This window comes from Pseudophryne corroboree, chromosome 2, assembly GCF_028390025.1.
Source record: "Pseudophryne corroboree isolate aPseCor3 chromosome 2, aPseCor3.hap2, whole genome shotgun sequence".
NCBI lineage: Eukaryota > Metazoa > Chordata > Amphibia > Anura > Myobatrachidae > Pseudophryne > Pseudophryne corroboree.
In genome coordinates this window covers 9,836,548-9,851,025 of record NC_086445.1, presented here as the reverse complement: position 1 = coordinate 9,851,025, position 14,478 = coordinate 9,836,548, and positions in this window count along the sequence as shown.

Below are 14,478 nucleotides of genomic sequence, written 5' to 3'. Positions count from 1 at the left end.
TGTCACCCCTCTCTATCTACCCCTCCCCTTTAGAATGTAAGCTCTCACGAGCAGGGCCCTCTTCCCTCATGTGCTTATCCTTTGTCTTACTTTAATAATCTTCAACTGCATCAACTCCAGCAGTCTTCTGCCACCTGATACTTATTCCAGTGTCATCTGCTGATGTAACTATGTTTATTTACCCTGTACTTGTCTTATACTGTCATCAACTGTTTGATTATTTATGTACTCTGTAATTGGGCACTGCGGAACCCTTGTGGCGCCATATAAATAAAGGAAAATAATAATAATAATAATAATAATAATAATAATCATTTAACAACTTATACAAATAATATGGAATGATTACACTCACACAACACTAATAGGGACACTTCAATTACTCATATAAATGGACATTTTGGGGGTCAGAATATGTTACTGCAAATAAAATGAAAAGACTTTGTAGTACCTGACGACAGTGGGGTGAAGGTTGGTAAGATGTTGGCACGACCAGTCCACAGAAACCTCAGAGGCAGTCGGTTGAACAGGCACCAGAATGTTGGCAGGAACACTCCCCACAGTGGTCGGTCTGTGTCTCACCACCCCCCACACACAAATGTTCATTAGTGATGATGTTTTCAGGCAGAAGCTCCACCTACAGCCACACCCAATGACTGGCGCAAAAACAGCTCCGCGGCCGCACCTCATTAAGGAACACACAAGACGGACATCTGGGCAACATGCCAAACAACATGTTTGCAGCAACAACGCCAACACACCTGAAATCGTGGCAGAGCCGGAGGACAGGTCTGGGCAAGCCGCTAAAGAACATTCAGAGAACACACTGTAAGCAGAGCCACACCAACCACAGCAGCAGGAATAGTAACCACGGAGCAGTTCTTTGATAGACGGGACTATGCACTCTGTACTATTCCCCCCCCCCCCCCACCCCCGCTCAGGCTGCTGAAGCTGCGGGTGCCCAGAAAGGGGGTGTGACCTAATTTAAAAGGGGCGTGGACTTGTTGGTCTTTTCTCCATTGCCTCGGGGGCATGTCCAGCTTCCCTGAAGATGCCGGCTGCCCCCAGAGACTGGACTGTGTGCGTGCCGGCTCCTTATCTGTGACAGGAGGCGAGTGCTGCAGGAGATTGTCTCACTGCAGCACTCGGCTCCACTCACTGCAGAAGAGCTGGCACTTTGGTGTCACCCCTTCCGAGGGGGACACCCGGGCACCCGCTTTCTGATGCCACTAAGCACAGGTACAGAACATGCCACACTTCCTTTAAGTGCCAAACACATGTTGCTTAGGGCAGTGCCATGATCCTTATTATACTATAACCAATGCAGGGGAATGGCACTAATGTTCCCATTTTAATGTATATATGTCTGATTTATTTTTTTCCCCAAGAATGTAACAGCTACATAATGGGGATAATGTGCAATCAGGGAGATTGCTGCACTATTCAGGGAGTGAGGGAGATCGCTGCACTATTCAGGGAGTGAGGGAGATTGCTGCACTATTCAGGGAGTCAGGAAGATTGCTGCACTATTCAGGGAGTGAGGGAGATTGCTGCACTATTCAGGGAGTGAGGGAGATTGCTGCACTATTCAGGGAGTCAGGAAGATTGCTGCACTATTCAGGGAGTGAGGGAGATTGCTGCACTATTCAGGGAGTCAGGGAGATTGCTGCACTATTCAGGGAGTGTGGGAGATTGCTGCACTATTCAGGGAGTGAGGGAGATTGCTGCACTATTCAGGGAGTCAGGGAGATTGCTGCACTATTCAGGGAGTGTGGGAGATTGCTGCACTATTCAGGGAGTGAGGGAGATTGCTGCACTATTCAGGGAGTGAGGGAGATTGCTGCACTATTCAGGGAGTGAGGGAGATTGCTGCACTATTCAGGGAGTGAGGGAGATTGCTGCACTATTCAGGGAGTCAGGGAGATTGCTGCACTATTCAGGGAGTGAGGGAGATTGCTGCACTATTCAGGGAGTGAGGGAGATTGCTGCACTATTCAGGGAGTCAGGAAGATTGCTGCACTATTCAGGGAGTGAGGGAGATTGCTGCACTATTCAGGGAGTGAGGGAGATTGCTGCTATTTCAGGGAGTCTCCTGCAGAATGAGGGAGTGTAGGAAAGTATGAGACAGGTATACTATACCTCGTGCAGAACCGCCTCTCTGCTTCTTATCTTGCTGTGTTTTTCTATCTGGTGCCATTCTTCTCCTGTTTTATTTTTCTGACCTCTGTCACTGTGTGAAACATGTATGTTGTTAAACACGGTCTCACTTGCGCCACATCCCGTTAGAATCTCTGCCTCAATTAGGTTCCTCTCCAGAGCCGTCACTTTAAGTCGGGGTCCGTTGATTATCTTGGGCGGAGTCATGTTCCACAGAAGCATGATCGGAACACCAACATTCACTGCGCCGAGTTTCAAGTATCTGGTTTTTCCTTTATTGCTCCTCTCCCTGATGTCACATCGATATCATACAGACCTCAGTTTCTTTCTAGGTCACCAAGCTATAAAATAGTGAAAACGCCACCCAAATTCATCCCGTAGATTTTGCGTGATGCCAGAACGAACGGACAGACAGACAAAAATTCCGGGATTCTTTTTCCAGTTCCTAGAGAGGTATATTTCTAAAAACAGTAGCTATGTACAGACACAGCCCTTATAGCTTTATTATATGTACAGATATATAGCGCCACCGCAAGACCAGGCGTTCCTGAGCCTATTCCAAAAGATAGAACAAATATAACAAAGTCCGAGAGGATGTTCCAGTGAAATGTGCTCTGTGGCGGCCCCTGGGTATGGTCTGGGTTCTCCATGGTATTATCATGTGCGGCCTCTTCAGCTTTACATAAATGTGACTTTTATGATGTATACATAAGAAGTTCCATGAGCTGATCTGTCAAAATAAGTTGGAGCAGTGAAAAATGAAACGTCCAACGTGTATAGAGGATAAATTACATAATACAGAGACTAAATTCAAGGGGAGACTTCTAGAAGTATAATGTTCCTCATGCACATCCTGCAGCATTATACAGTATATACTGATAATACAGTGCGCAAATGCCAGTACTGCGTACTGATCGCACATGTCGCTGGATTGCACAGTACAACTGCCTGTGTTACATTCTAAGCAAAGTGTTACTATAATGCAACAACTGTGTCTTCATACACAGACTATTATAAGCCATATAATAATACAGTGTTTATTATTGATGCCGCCTTCTAGACTGGCGATAGCGCAGCGTTACTGAAGCTCCCTCCTCTCAGCGAGATCATCTGTAGCTTAGAGTGAAAGGTTATTAGTACTCAGTTATCCCCTCCGCGCAGCTGGAGTATGTTACTGTTACCCCGATGGTATGGCCGTCACTGCAGTATGCACATTGCTGGGAGCTCAGTAATTACCATTATCCTTGTCACTGTCACTCTGCTCATCACAGCTACAGAAATCAATAATTCCAGCAATATACTTTTATTAAGAGGTGGGAGAGTATTATATACACTATCTCTGAGAGATAAACGGAGTCTCCTAGTTCCTGCTGTACCGCAGATCGCTATGCAGGAGTATGGACGCTCCCATAGCTGCCCCCCCACTCTCTCCCATACCCCCCTATTCTCTCCAGAGATGGGCGCCGGGCCATTGTTGCTGGATTTGGATTGGGATTTGGTTCTAATTCGTCGGCCAATTTTGAATTTGCCAAATTGCTGTGACTGGTTTTGGATTTTTTTTTAAAATGTACAAAAAAAGCTAAAATCACTTAGGGGGTAATTCAGACCAGATCGCTAGACTGTGTTTTCATACAGCGGGTGATCCGGTCTAAACTGCGCATGTACTGTATATGCACCGCAATGTGCAGGTGCATCGCACGGGTACAAAGTGTATCGCCGCTCAGCGATGGGTTTGTGCGAAGAATCCATTCGCACGGGCGATCGCAAGGAGATTGATAGGAAGAGGACGTTTGTGGGTGGTAACTGACCATTTTCTGGGAGTGGTTGGGAAAACACAGGCGTGTCCAGGCGTTTGCAGGGCGGGTGTCTGATGTCAATTCCGGGCCCGGACAGGCTGAAGTGATCGCAGCGGCTGAGTAAGTCTTGGGCTGCACAGAGACTGCACAAGATCTGTTTGTACATCTCTGCTACACATGTGACTGATCACACACTTACACAGCGACAATACACTCCCCTATGGGCGGCGACTATGAAAACGCAGGACTTCAAATAAAACCCTTGCGAGCGAACAGGTCTGAATTAGCCCCTTAATTTGGGCCTTTTTTTGTCCCTAGTGTATTATTAACCTCAATAACATTAATGTCCTGTCATTTCCACTCAATTCTGACCACCTCACAGGTCACAGTATTGTTTTCACCAAAAATGGCCAGAGGCTGGCTGGCTAAACTGCGGTATACAGTGTGGGTCAGATACAGTGTGGGTTGGATACAGTGTGGGTCAGATACAGTGTGGGTCAGATACAGTGTGGGTCAGATACAGTGTGGGTCAGATACAGTGCGGGTCAGATACAGTGTGGGTTGGATACAGTATAGGTTGGATACAGTGTGGGATACAGTATGGGTCAGATACAGTGTGGGTTGGATACAGTGTGGGTCAGATACAGTGCGGGTCAGATACAGTGTGGGTCAGATACAGTGTGGGTCAGATACAGTGCGGGTCAGATACAGTGTGGGTTGGATACAGTATAGGTTGGATACAGTGTGGGATACAGTATGGGTCAGATACAGTGTGGGTTGGATACAGTGTGGGTCGGATACAGTGTGGGTCAGATACAGTGTGGGTCAGATACAGTGTGGGTCAGATACAGTGTGGGTCAGATACAGTGCGGGTCAGATACAGTGTGGGTTGGATACAGTATAGGTTGGATACAGTGTGGGATACAGTATGGGTCAGATACAGTGTGGGTTGGATACAGTGTGGGTCAGATACAGTGTGGGTCAGATACAGTGTGGGTCAGATACAGTGTGGGTCAGATACAGTGCGGGTCAGATACAGTGTGGGTTGGATACAGTATAGGTTGGATACAGTGTGGGATACAGTATGGGTCAGATACAGTGTGGGTTGGATACAGTGTGGGTCAGATACAGTGTGGGTCAGATACAGTATGGGTCGGATACAGTGTGGGATACAGTGTGGGTTAGATACAGTGTGGGTCAGATACAGTGTGGGTCAGATACAGTGTGGGTCAGATACAGTATGGGTCGGATACTGTATGGGTCGGATACAGTGTGGGATACAGTGTGGGTCAGATACAGTGTGGGTCAGATACAGTATGGGTCGGATACAGTGTGGGATACAGTGTGGGTCAGATACAGTGTGGGTTGGATACAGTATAGGATGGATACAGTGTGGGATACAGTATGGGTCAGATACAGTGTGGGTTGGATACAGTATGGGTCGGATACAGTGTGGGATACAGTGTGGGTCAGATACAGTATGGGTCAGATACAGTGTGGGTTGGATACAGTATGGGTCAGATACAGTGTGGGTTGGATACAGTATGGGTCGGATACAGTGTGGGATACAGTGTGGTCAGATACAGTGTGGTTCAGATACAGTGTGGGTCAGATACAGTGCGGGTCAGATACAGTGCGGGTCAGATACAGTGTGGGATACAGTGTGGGTCAGATACAGTGTGGGTCAGATACCGTGTGGGTTGGAAACAGTGTGGATCAGATACAGTATGGGACGGATACAGTGTGGGTCAGATAAAGTGGCGGTTGGATACAGTATGGGTCAGATACAGTGTGGGTCAGATACAGTGTGGGTCAGATACAGTGTGGGTCAGATACAGTGTGGGTTGGATACAGTATGGGTCAGATACAGTGTGGGTCAGATACAGTGTGGGTTGGATACAGTATAGGTTGGATACAGTGTGGGATACAGTGTGGGTCAGATACAGTGTGGGTTGGATACAGTATGGGTCGGATACAGTGTGGGATACAGTGTGGGTCAGATACAGTGTGGGTCAGATACAGTGTGGGTCAGATACAGTGTGGGTTGGATACAGTATAGGTCAGATACAGTGTGGGTCAGATACAGTGTGGGTCAGATACAGTGTGGGTCAGATACAGTATGGGTTGGATACAGTGTGGGTCAGATACAGTGTGGGTCAGATACAGTGTGGGTTGGATACAGTATAGGTCGGATACAGTGTGGGTCAGATACAGTGTGGGTTGGATACAGTATGGGTCGGATACAGTGTGGGTCAGATACAGTGTGGGTTGGATACAGTGTGGGTCGGATACAGTGTGGGATACAGTATGGGTCAGATACAGTGTGGGTTGGATACAGTATAGGTCGGATAAAGTGTGGATACAGTGTGGGTCAGATAAAATGTGGGTTGGATACAGTGTGGGTCAGATACAGTATGGGTCGGATACAGTGTGGGTCAGATACAGTGTGGGTTGGATACAGTATGGGTCGGATACAGTGTGGGTCAGATACAGTGTGGGTTGGATACAGTGTAGGTCGGATACAGTGTGGGATACAGTGTGGGTCAGATACAGTGTGGGTTGGATACAGTATAGGTCGGATACAGTGTGGATACAGTGTGGGTCAGATAAAATGTGGGTTGGATACAGTGTGGGTCAGATACAGTATGGGTCGGATACAGTGTGGGTCAGATACAGTGTGGGTTGGATACAGTATGGGTCCGATACAGTGTGGGTCACATACAGTGTGGGTCAGATACAGTGCGGGTCAGATACAGTGTGGGTTGGATACAGTATAGGTCGTATACAGTGTGGGATACAGTGTGGGTCAGATACAGTGTGGGTCAGATACCGTGTGGGTTGGAAACAGTGTGGATCAGATACAGTATGGGACGGATACAGTGTGGGTCAGATAAAGTGGCGGTTGGATACAGTATGGGTCGGATACAGTGTGGGTCAGATACAGTGTGGGTCAGATACAGTGTGGGTCAGATACAGTGTGGGTCAGATACAGTGTGGGCCAGATACAGTATGGGTCAGATACAGTGTGGGTCAGATACAGTGTGGGTCAGAAACAGTGTGGGTTGGGTACAGTGTGGGTCAGATACAGTATGGGTCGGATACAGTGTGGGTCAAATACAGTGTGGGTTGGAAAGAGTGTGGGTCAGATACAGTATGGGTCGGATACAGTGTGGGTCAGATACAGTATGGGTCGGATACAGTGTGGGTCAGATACAGTGTGGGTCAGATACAGTGTGGGTTGGATACAGTATGGGTCCGATACAGTGTGGGTCACATACAGTGTGGGTCAGATACAGTGCGGGTCAGATACAGTGTGGGTTGGATACAGTATGGGTCGTATACAGTGTGGGATACAGTGTGGGTCAGATACAGTGTGGGTTGGAAACAGTGTGGATCAGATACAGTATGGGACGGATACAGTGTGGGTCAGATAAAGTGGCGGTTGGATACAGTATGGGTCAGATACAGTGTGGGTCAGATACAGTGTGGGTCAGATACAGTGTGGGTCACATACAGTGTGGGTCAGATACAGTGTGGGCCAGATACAGTATGGGTCAGATACAGTGTGGGTCAGATACAGTGTGGGTCAGAAACAGTGTGGGTTGGGTACAGTGTGGGTCAGATACAGTATGGGTCGGATACAGTGTGGGTCAAATACAGTGTGGGTTGGAAAGAGTGTGGGTCAGATACAGTATGGGTCGGATACAGTGTGGGTCAGATACAGTGTGGGTCAGATACAGTGTGGGTCAGAAACAGTGTGGGTTGGGTACAGTGTGGGTCAGATACAGTATGGGTCGGATACAGTGTGGGTCAAATACAGTGTGGGTCAAATACAGTGTGGGTTGGAAACCGTGTGGGTCAGATACAGTATGGGTCGGATACAGTGTGGGTCAGATACAGTGTGGGTCAGATACAGTGTGGGTTGAATGCAGTATGGGTCAGATACAGTGTGGGTAAGATACAGTGTGGGTAGGATATAGTGTGGGTTGGATACAGTATGGGTTGGATACAGTGTGGGTCGGATACAGTGTGGGATACAGTGTGGGTCAGATACAGTGTGGGTAGGATATAGTGCGGGTTGGATACAGTATGGGTCGGATACAGTGTGGGTCGGATACAGTATGGGTCGGATACAGTGTGGGTTAGATACAGTATGGGTCGGATACAGTGTGGGTTGTAATACAGTGCGGGATACAGGACAGTTCGGATACAATGCGGGATATAGAGTGAGTTGGATCAGGGCCGGTGCTAGGGTGTTCGGTGCCCTCCTGCAAACAATACATTTGCACCCTCCCATACATAATAAAGGGACCGTGCGTGCCAAAAGGGGTGTGGTCTTGCATGGAAGGGGTGTGGCCACACAATAGTACCCTCAATTCAAATTACGCCACACACAGTATATCACAATCTTATTCACATTATACTACACGTATTGCCCCTGATTCATATTGCACCAAATAGTAATGTACCTAATTCACATTATGATACACAGTAGTGCTCCTTATACACAATAACCACAGTAGTGTCTCTAATATACTGTACACATAGGGGGGTATTCAATTGTTTGAAAAGTCAGTTGGGTGTCTGTTTTTTCCTAGAACGTCCACAGCAGTCGTGCCACACATAATGCCCACAGTAGTCATGCCACAGAATGCCCAAAGTAGTCGTGCCACACATAATGCCCACAGTAGTCGTGCCACACAGAAAACCCACAGTAGTCGTGCCACACAGAAAGCTAGTTTTCCCATGGAAGCATGTCCTTCCTGCTAGTTTTCCCATGCAAGCATGTCCTTCCTGCTAGTTTTCCCATGGAAGCATGTCCTTCCTGCTAGTTTTACCATGGAAGCCTGTCCTTCCTGCTAGTTTTCCCATGGAAGCATGTCCTTCCTGCTAGTTTTCCCATGGAAGTATGTCCTTCCTGCTAGTTTTCCCATGTAAACCTGTCCTTCCTGCTACTTTTCCCATGGAAGCATGTCCTTCCTGCTACTTTTCCCATGGAAGCATGTCCTTCTTGCTAGTTTTCCCATGGAAGCCTGTCCTTCCTGCTAGTTTTCCCGTGGAAGCCTGTTCTTCTAAAAGATTTCCCATGGAAGCTGTTATGATTCTGTTGGTGCATGTATTTCCTCTGTTCAGAATGCACCTAGGGTCAGCTGACTAATCAGTATGCACCTGGTATCAGCTGACATTAACAATCCATCAGTGTCTTTCCTGTGTTTTCTGTTCCTTAGGCTCTCTGTGCACATGCAGCTCTGCAGGTGCACAGGGTTTGTAATTAGAGTTAACACCCCCAGCATGGCTTTTTCATTGGTCCGTGTGGCTCTTATAAACCAGTCAGCTTAGCTCTCCCATGCCGGTTATATTATTGTTATTTCCCTGCCAGAATGAGCTGAATTGCCTGGTGTCTTTAGTCCTAGCTCCTGTTCATGCCGAAAGCCTGGTCTGCTGGTTCATATCATCCAGTAACTCCTGTCTTTGCCAGTTTGTGTTTCCAGGAATACCTTAGCTAAGTATTTTGGACTTTCACTGTGCTCTGTGGACTCTCTAAGTAGGAGAACAGAATGACAGGCATGGGAATGGAGAGTTAAACCTCCTTTGATGAGTGTGGACCAGAATGGCATGACAGGTTACAGCCAATTATAGTTAGGGGAGGGATCAGTATATATAGGAGATGCATAGGGCATTAGGGGTCTCTTTTAGTTTGCCTTGCGGTGAGTGTATGCTTTCCTGATTAGGACAGTTTTATTTTTCTTGCTTGGTGCTTTTGGTTTAGATTAGTTTAGAGGTTCAATCCCCACTAAGGGCTGCACTTATATTTGTTAAAATAATAACTTAGTTTAGCTTTTGGGGAATTTGCTGCTCACCTCCCCCTCCTTGTCCCTTTTCTGTCATGGCTGCCGCAGCCCGACCCCTGCTTGCTACCGCTCAGAAGGTGGTGGAGAGGGGGCCATTGTGGGGCCTTTAGTCTAGCCCGCCCGTTCGGCCTCATCGCCCGCTGGCGCGCCGGTGCGCGTGGCGGTGGTGGGTCGGGATCTGTCTCCCCTGCCGCAGTTGGCAGTGCCGTTGTTGTGGTCTGGTCGCGGACGGCAGGGGGGTGCCAGTCTGAGGCGAGCGAGGGAGTTGTGGCCGGGGCTCTGCCTGCGGCTCCCTCCGTCGCTGGCCTGTTTTTGCGGGCCAGCGGGCGCGTGTGCCGGGGAGGGCCTACGTGCCTTTCTTTAGTGGATGTCGTGCCACCTCGGTGGGCACCGGAGACACAGGGAGAGGCTGTAGCCAGATCTCGGCCAGCGGCTCTCTCCCCTGCAGGCCTGGATTATACTCGGTGCGGGGGGACAGCGCGCGTCCGTCCCTGCTGCGGCTGGCCCCACTCGCGCACGTGTGTGTGCAGCGGCGGCATTTGCTGATCACTCTCCCCTGCTGCCTCCCTCAGTGCCGGAGTCCGGCTGGGGACGGCGGAGGGGGCGGGGGGCGGGCACAGCTAGCAATATTACTTATGCAAATAGGCAGGCTCTTGCTGATGGTATCTTGGCTGAGGGGGCTGCCTTCCCTGTAGCTCAGGGGAGCTCCAGGATTCGGGAACCTGGGGCCTCCCGGCTGGGGACAGGTGTGAGAGCGCAGGGCAGGGCTGGCAGCGGTGGCTGGGCATTGGAGGACAGGAGGATTGAGGGGGCTGGGTGCAGAGGACAGGACAAGTGATCAGAGAGGGGACCAACAGGTCAGCCAGAGTCTCACCTGGCAGGGGCCGGGAGGATAGGGGCGAACAGGAGGCCTCTGGGGACCTGGCATCTGCGCTGTCATCAGTGGCATCGGCTTTGGCCCCATTGGTGGCAGCTGCCTCCCCGGGTTCGGTAAGTCATGCAGGTACGCAGGGGGTAGGGGGGCTTCTTCCGCGCTGTCGGGATCGACGGTGCTGCGGATAGCGCGTGCTTGCCAGGATTTAGAAGAGGCCACAGCGCAGTTGGGCAACACACCAATGGGAGTGAGGCGCTCGCATATTGAGCAGGCGGGTGTGTCTCGGATCGGGCTGCCGGTCCCGGCAGGGGTTTCCGGGTCCTGTTCTTTGTTTTCTTTTTCAGGAGGACTTGGCGAGATGAAGGATGATGGGGACGAGGATTTTGAGATTCACACAGCAGTGGCACCTGAGTCCGAGCGGTCGTCAACGTCAGGTGAGGTGGAGATTTCGGCATCGGGCTCCTCCGCGCGCACTATTTCTGACAGTTCCTCCTCTTCTTCATCCTTGTCGTCGCAAGCATCCAAGGTTAGTAGCACGACTAGAGCGAAGAAGCGGGCTGCCAGGTACGCAAAAAAGGCGGCAGGGCAGCGGGAGAAGCGGAAGAGGCGCAAGCAACTTAGCGAGAGCGATCGCAGGGCCAAGAAGTGCCATAATTTGCCGGGAGTAGTTCACTGTGACTATACGGCAGTGTTGAGGGGGCTGCGGGATAGCTGCCGGAAGAAAATTGGTAGAGGCGAATACGTGGATTTGTTCGTGTTGACTAAGGATGCTAAGAAAGAGCATAAGGCAGCTAAAGCTAAGAAGGGCATCAGCGCTGAGGCGTTCCGGTCGTTTGACAATTGGCTGGCTGGCTTCTGCGTCTTTACGGCGTGTTATTTGGAGGATAGGCCGGACGAGCACATGAACGTCATCCGGTACTTGCACCTGATTCACGATATGCAGCGAACGTCAACAGGAGTAGAATGGCGCGCGTATGACGAGAAGTTTCGGGAAAAGCAGGATTGCTTGCATATAATTGATTTTGGGTGCAATGACGTGGAGGTATGGCTTCAGGTCACTCGAACTTCTCAAGCTGCGAACGAGCCCCAGAACCTGGGGGCGGATAGACAGCACGCTGGGTCATCCGCCCAGGGAGCTAGCGCGGGGGCGGGGGCGAGCATGAAAGGAAGAGCTGCTATTCGCGGGTAAATGCTTTGCATATAATAATGCGACCTGTTCCTTCGGCAGGCAGTGTCGTTTTCGACACTCCTGCTTGCAATGCGGCGGTTTTCACCCGTCCTCCAACTGTTTTAAAGTGAATCGGCAGGGACCGAGAGGGGGTAAGCAAGGCTATGGTAAAACCCCTGGGAGCGGGAGCGCTCAACAGGGCTCCAACGCCAATTAAGTTGGATGCCATGTCCAAGTGGCTTGGCTGGTATCCAAATAGGCAGGTCGCTAGTTTTTGTTTCACGGGTTCAAGTTTGGTTTCCGCCTGCCGGTTGCGGGCGACGTGAGAGTTAGGGCCCTCAAGAATCTTCAATCCGCTCGAACTTTCCCGTCAGTTTTGCGCAAAAAGTGCAGAAAGAAGTATGACTGGGTAGGATGGTAGGCCCTTTTCGCCTGCCCCCTTTGGATGAATTGGTTATTTCTCCAGTGGGGGTGGTTCCTAAGAAGACTCCGGGTGCCTTTAGGCTCATTCAGCATCTCTCTTACCCGTCAGGGTCATCAGTCAACGACGACATACCGCTGGAACAATGTTCGGTGGTGTACCATTCGTTTGACGAGGCACTGGGGATTGTTCGGACTTATGGCCCAGGAGCTCCGATGGCTAAGATTGATGTTGAATCCGCATTTAGGTTGTTTCCGTTACATCCGGACTCCGTTTTATGGGTTTTCGGATCGGAGCGGAATGTTTCATTGACAAATGTTTGCCAATGGGGTGTTCCGTTTCCTGCTCATTCTTCGAGAAATTTAGCATGTTTTTGCACTGGTGCGTGGAGTCTTCTACGGATGGTCATGGGAGAGCACATTACCTTGATGATTTCCTGTGCGTGGGACCGGCGGATTCGCCGCGCTGCAGCGATTTGTTGTTTAGCGTCAGAGCCCTGTTTTATCACTTTGGCGTGCCTGTGGCCGAAGATAAAATGGAGGGGCCGGTATCCTGTCTGTCGTTTTTGGGTATTGAGATCGACACGGTGGCAGGCTCATGCCGCCTTCCTCAGGCCAAGGTTGACAAGCTTCGCGAGGTTATCGGGCAGTTCGTGGCGTCGCGCAAGGTTACGCTGCAGCAGGCACAGTCTTTGTTGGGCCTCTTGAACTTTGCTTGTCGGGTTATCCCGATGGGCGGGGTTTTTTGCCGAAAGTTTGAAAGGTCGACGGCGGGGTGTGCCAGACCACATCATTTCATTCACTTGTCCTCTGAGATTAAGAGGGATTTGGCCGTTTGGGCCTCGTTCCTGGAGGACTTCAATGGGGTGCGTATCTGGTTGTCCCCTACGGTCGACAATGCTGGATTACAGCTATTTACCAACGCAGCGGGTTCCTCTGGGTTCGGATGCTACCTAGAGGGCTCTTGGTGTGTGGCCCTTTGGCCTGAGGACTGGTCTCGCGAAGGTTTCACTAAGGACCTTTTGCTGCTTGAGCTTTTCCCCATTATGGTGGCCTTGGAGGTTTGGGGTGAGCGTCTGGCCGATCGCAGCATTTTGTTCAGATGCGACAATCTGGGCGTGGTGCATGCAATAAATAATCAGAAGGCGAGGTCGCTTGTGGTATTGAGGGTGCTTGCGTAGCTGTTGCTGACTTGCTTGCGTTGGAATGTATGGTTTTGTGCGCAGCACGTTCCGGGAATCGAGAACGGAATTGCCGACGCGTTGTCCCGCAGGCAGTGGGACAGATTTCGGCTGATGGTACCTGAGGCCGATGCGCGGGGGTTTCAATGTCCTGATTATGTCTGGCAGGAGATCGGTCCGGACTGGAGAGCTTAGCGATGCGATCTGTAGCTCCGAACACGCTCAAGGCTTACAGTCAAGCTTGGAGTGAGTGGGAAGAGTTTGTCCAGGGGCAGGGCCAAGAAGGTAAGAGCGGGCATCGGTTGATGTTTTCTTTTATTTGGCAGCTTTTTGTCACCGGTAGGTCTAGAGCTGTGGTGTCCCGGTACCTAGCAGGGAACTCATTTTTTAATAAACTGAAGGGTTTTCCTGACGTGACAAAGAGTGGCCTCCTTGCAAAGGCGATGAAAGGGTGGGCGCGTGTGGCGCCAGCGCCGCCAGATAGGTGGCACCCGATCGATGCGGCCCTGCTGCCAGATGTCATCAGTGCGGTAGCCGGGGTTGCATCTTCACTTTTTGAGTCGCTGTTGTTCGAGTTGGCGTTCTCCATGGCTTATCATGGAGCCTTTCGGATTTCGGAATTGGTGGCGCCTTCTAAATGGACAGATTCGCGCATGCTCCAAGACGATGTGGTGGTGGGTGAGAGGTCTTTGCTGTGTAGACTGCGTCGCTCTAAGACGGACCAAGTGGGTAGAGGGCGATGGGTCACTTTGATGTCGTCTTTAGAGGAGCGCATTTGCCCGGTAAAGTTGGCAATGAGATATGCGGCAGTACGGCCCGATGCGGGGGGATCCTGGCTGCTGCATTATGATGGTTTACCATTGACGAAGTATCAATTTCGCTGGATGCTAAGTCGCTGTCTGCCGGCTTGGGCCCTTCACCCACTGCTTTTGGTACGCATTCCTTTGGAATCGGGGCTGTGACGTCGGCTGCTTCAGCGGGTTTTTCCGTTGCGGAGATTCAGGCTGTGGGGTGCTGGAAGTCTTCCAGT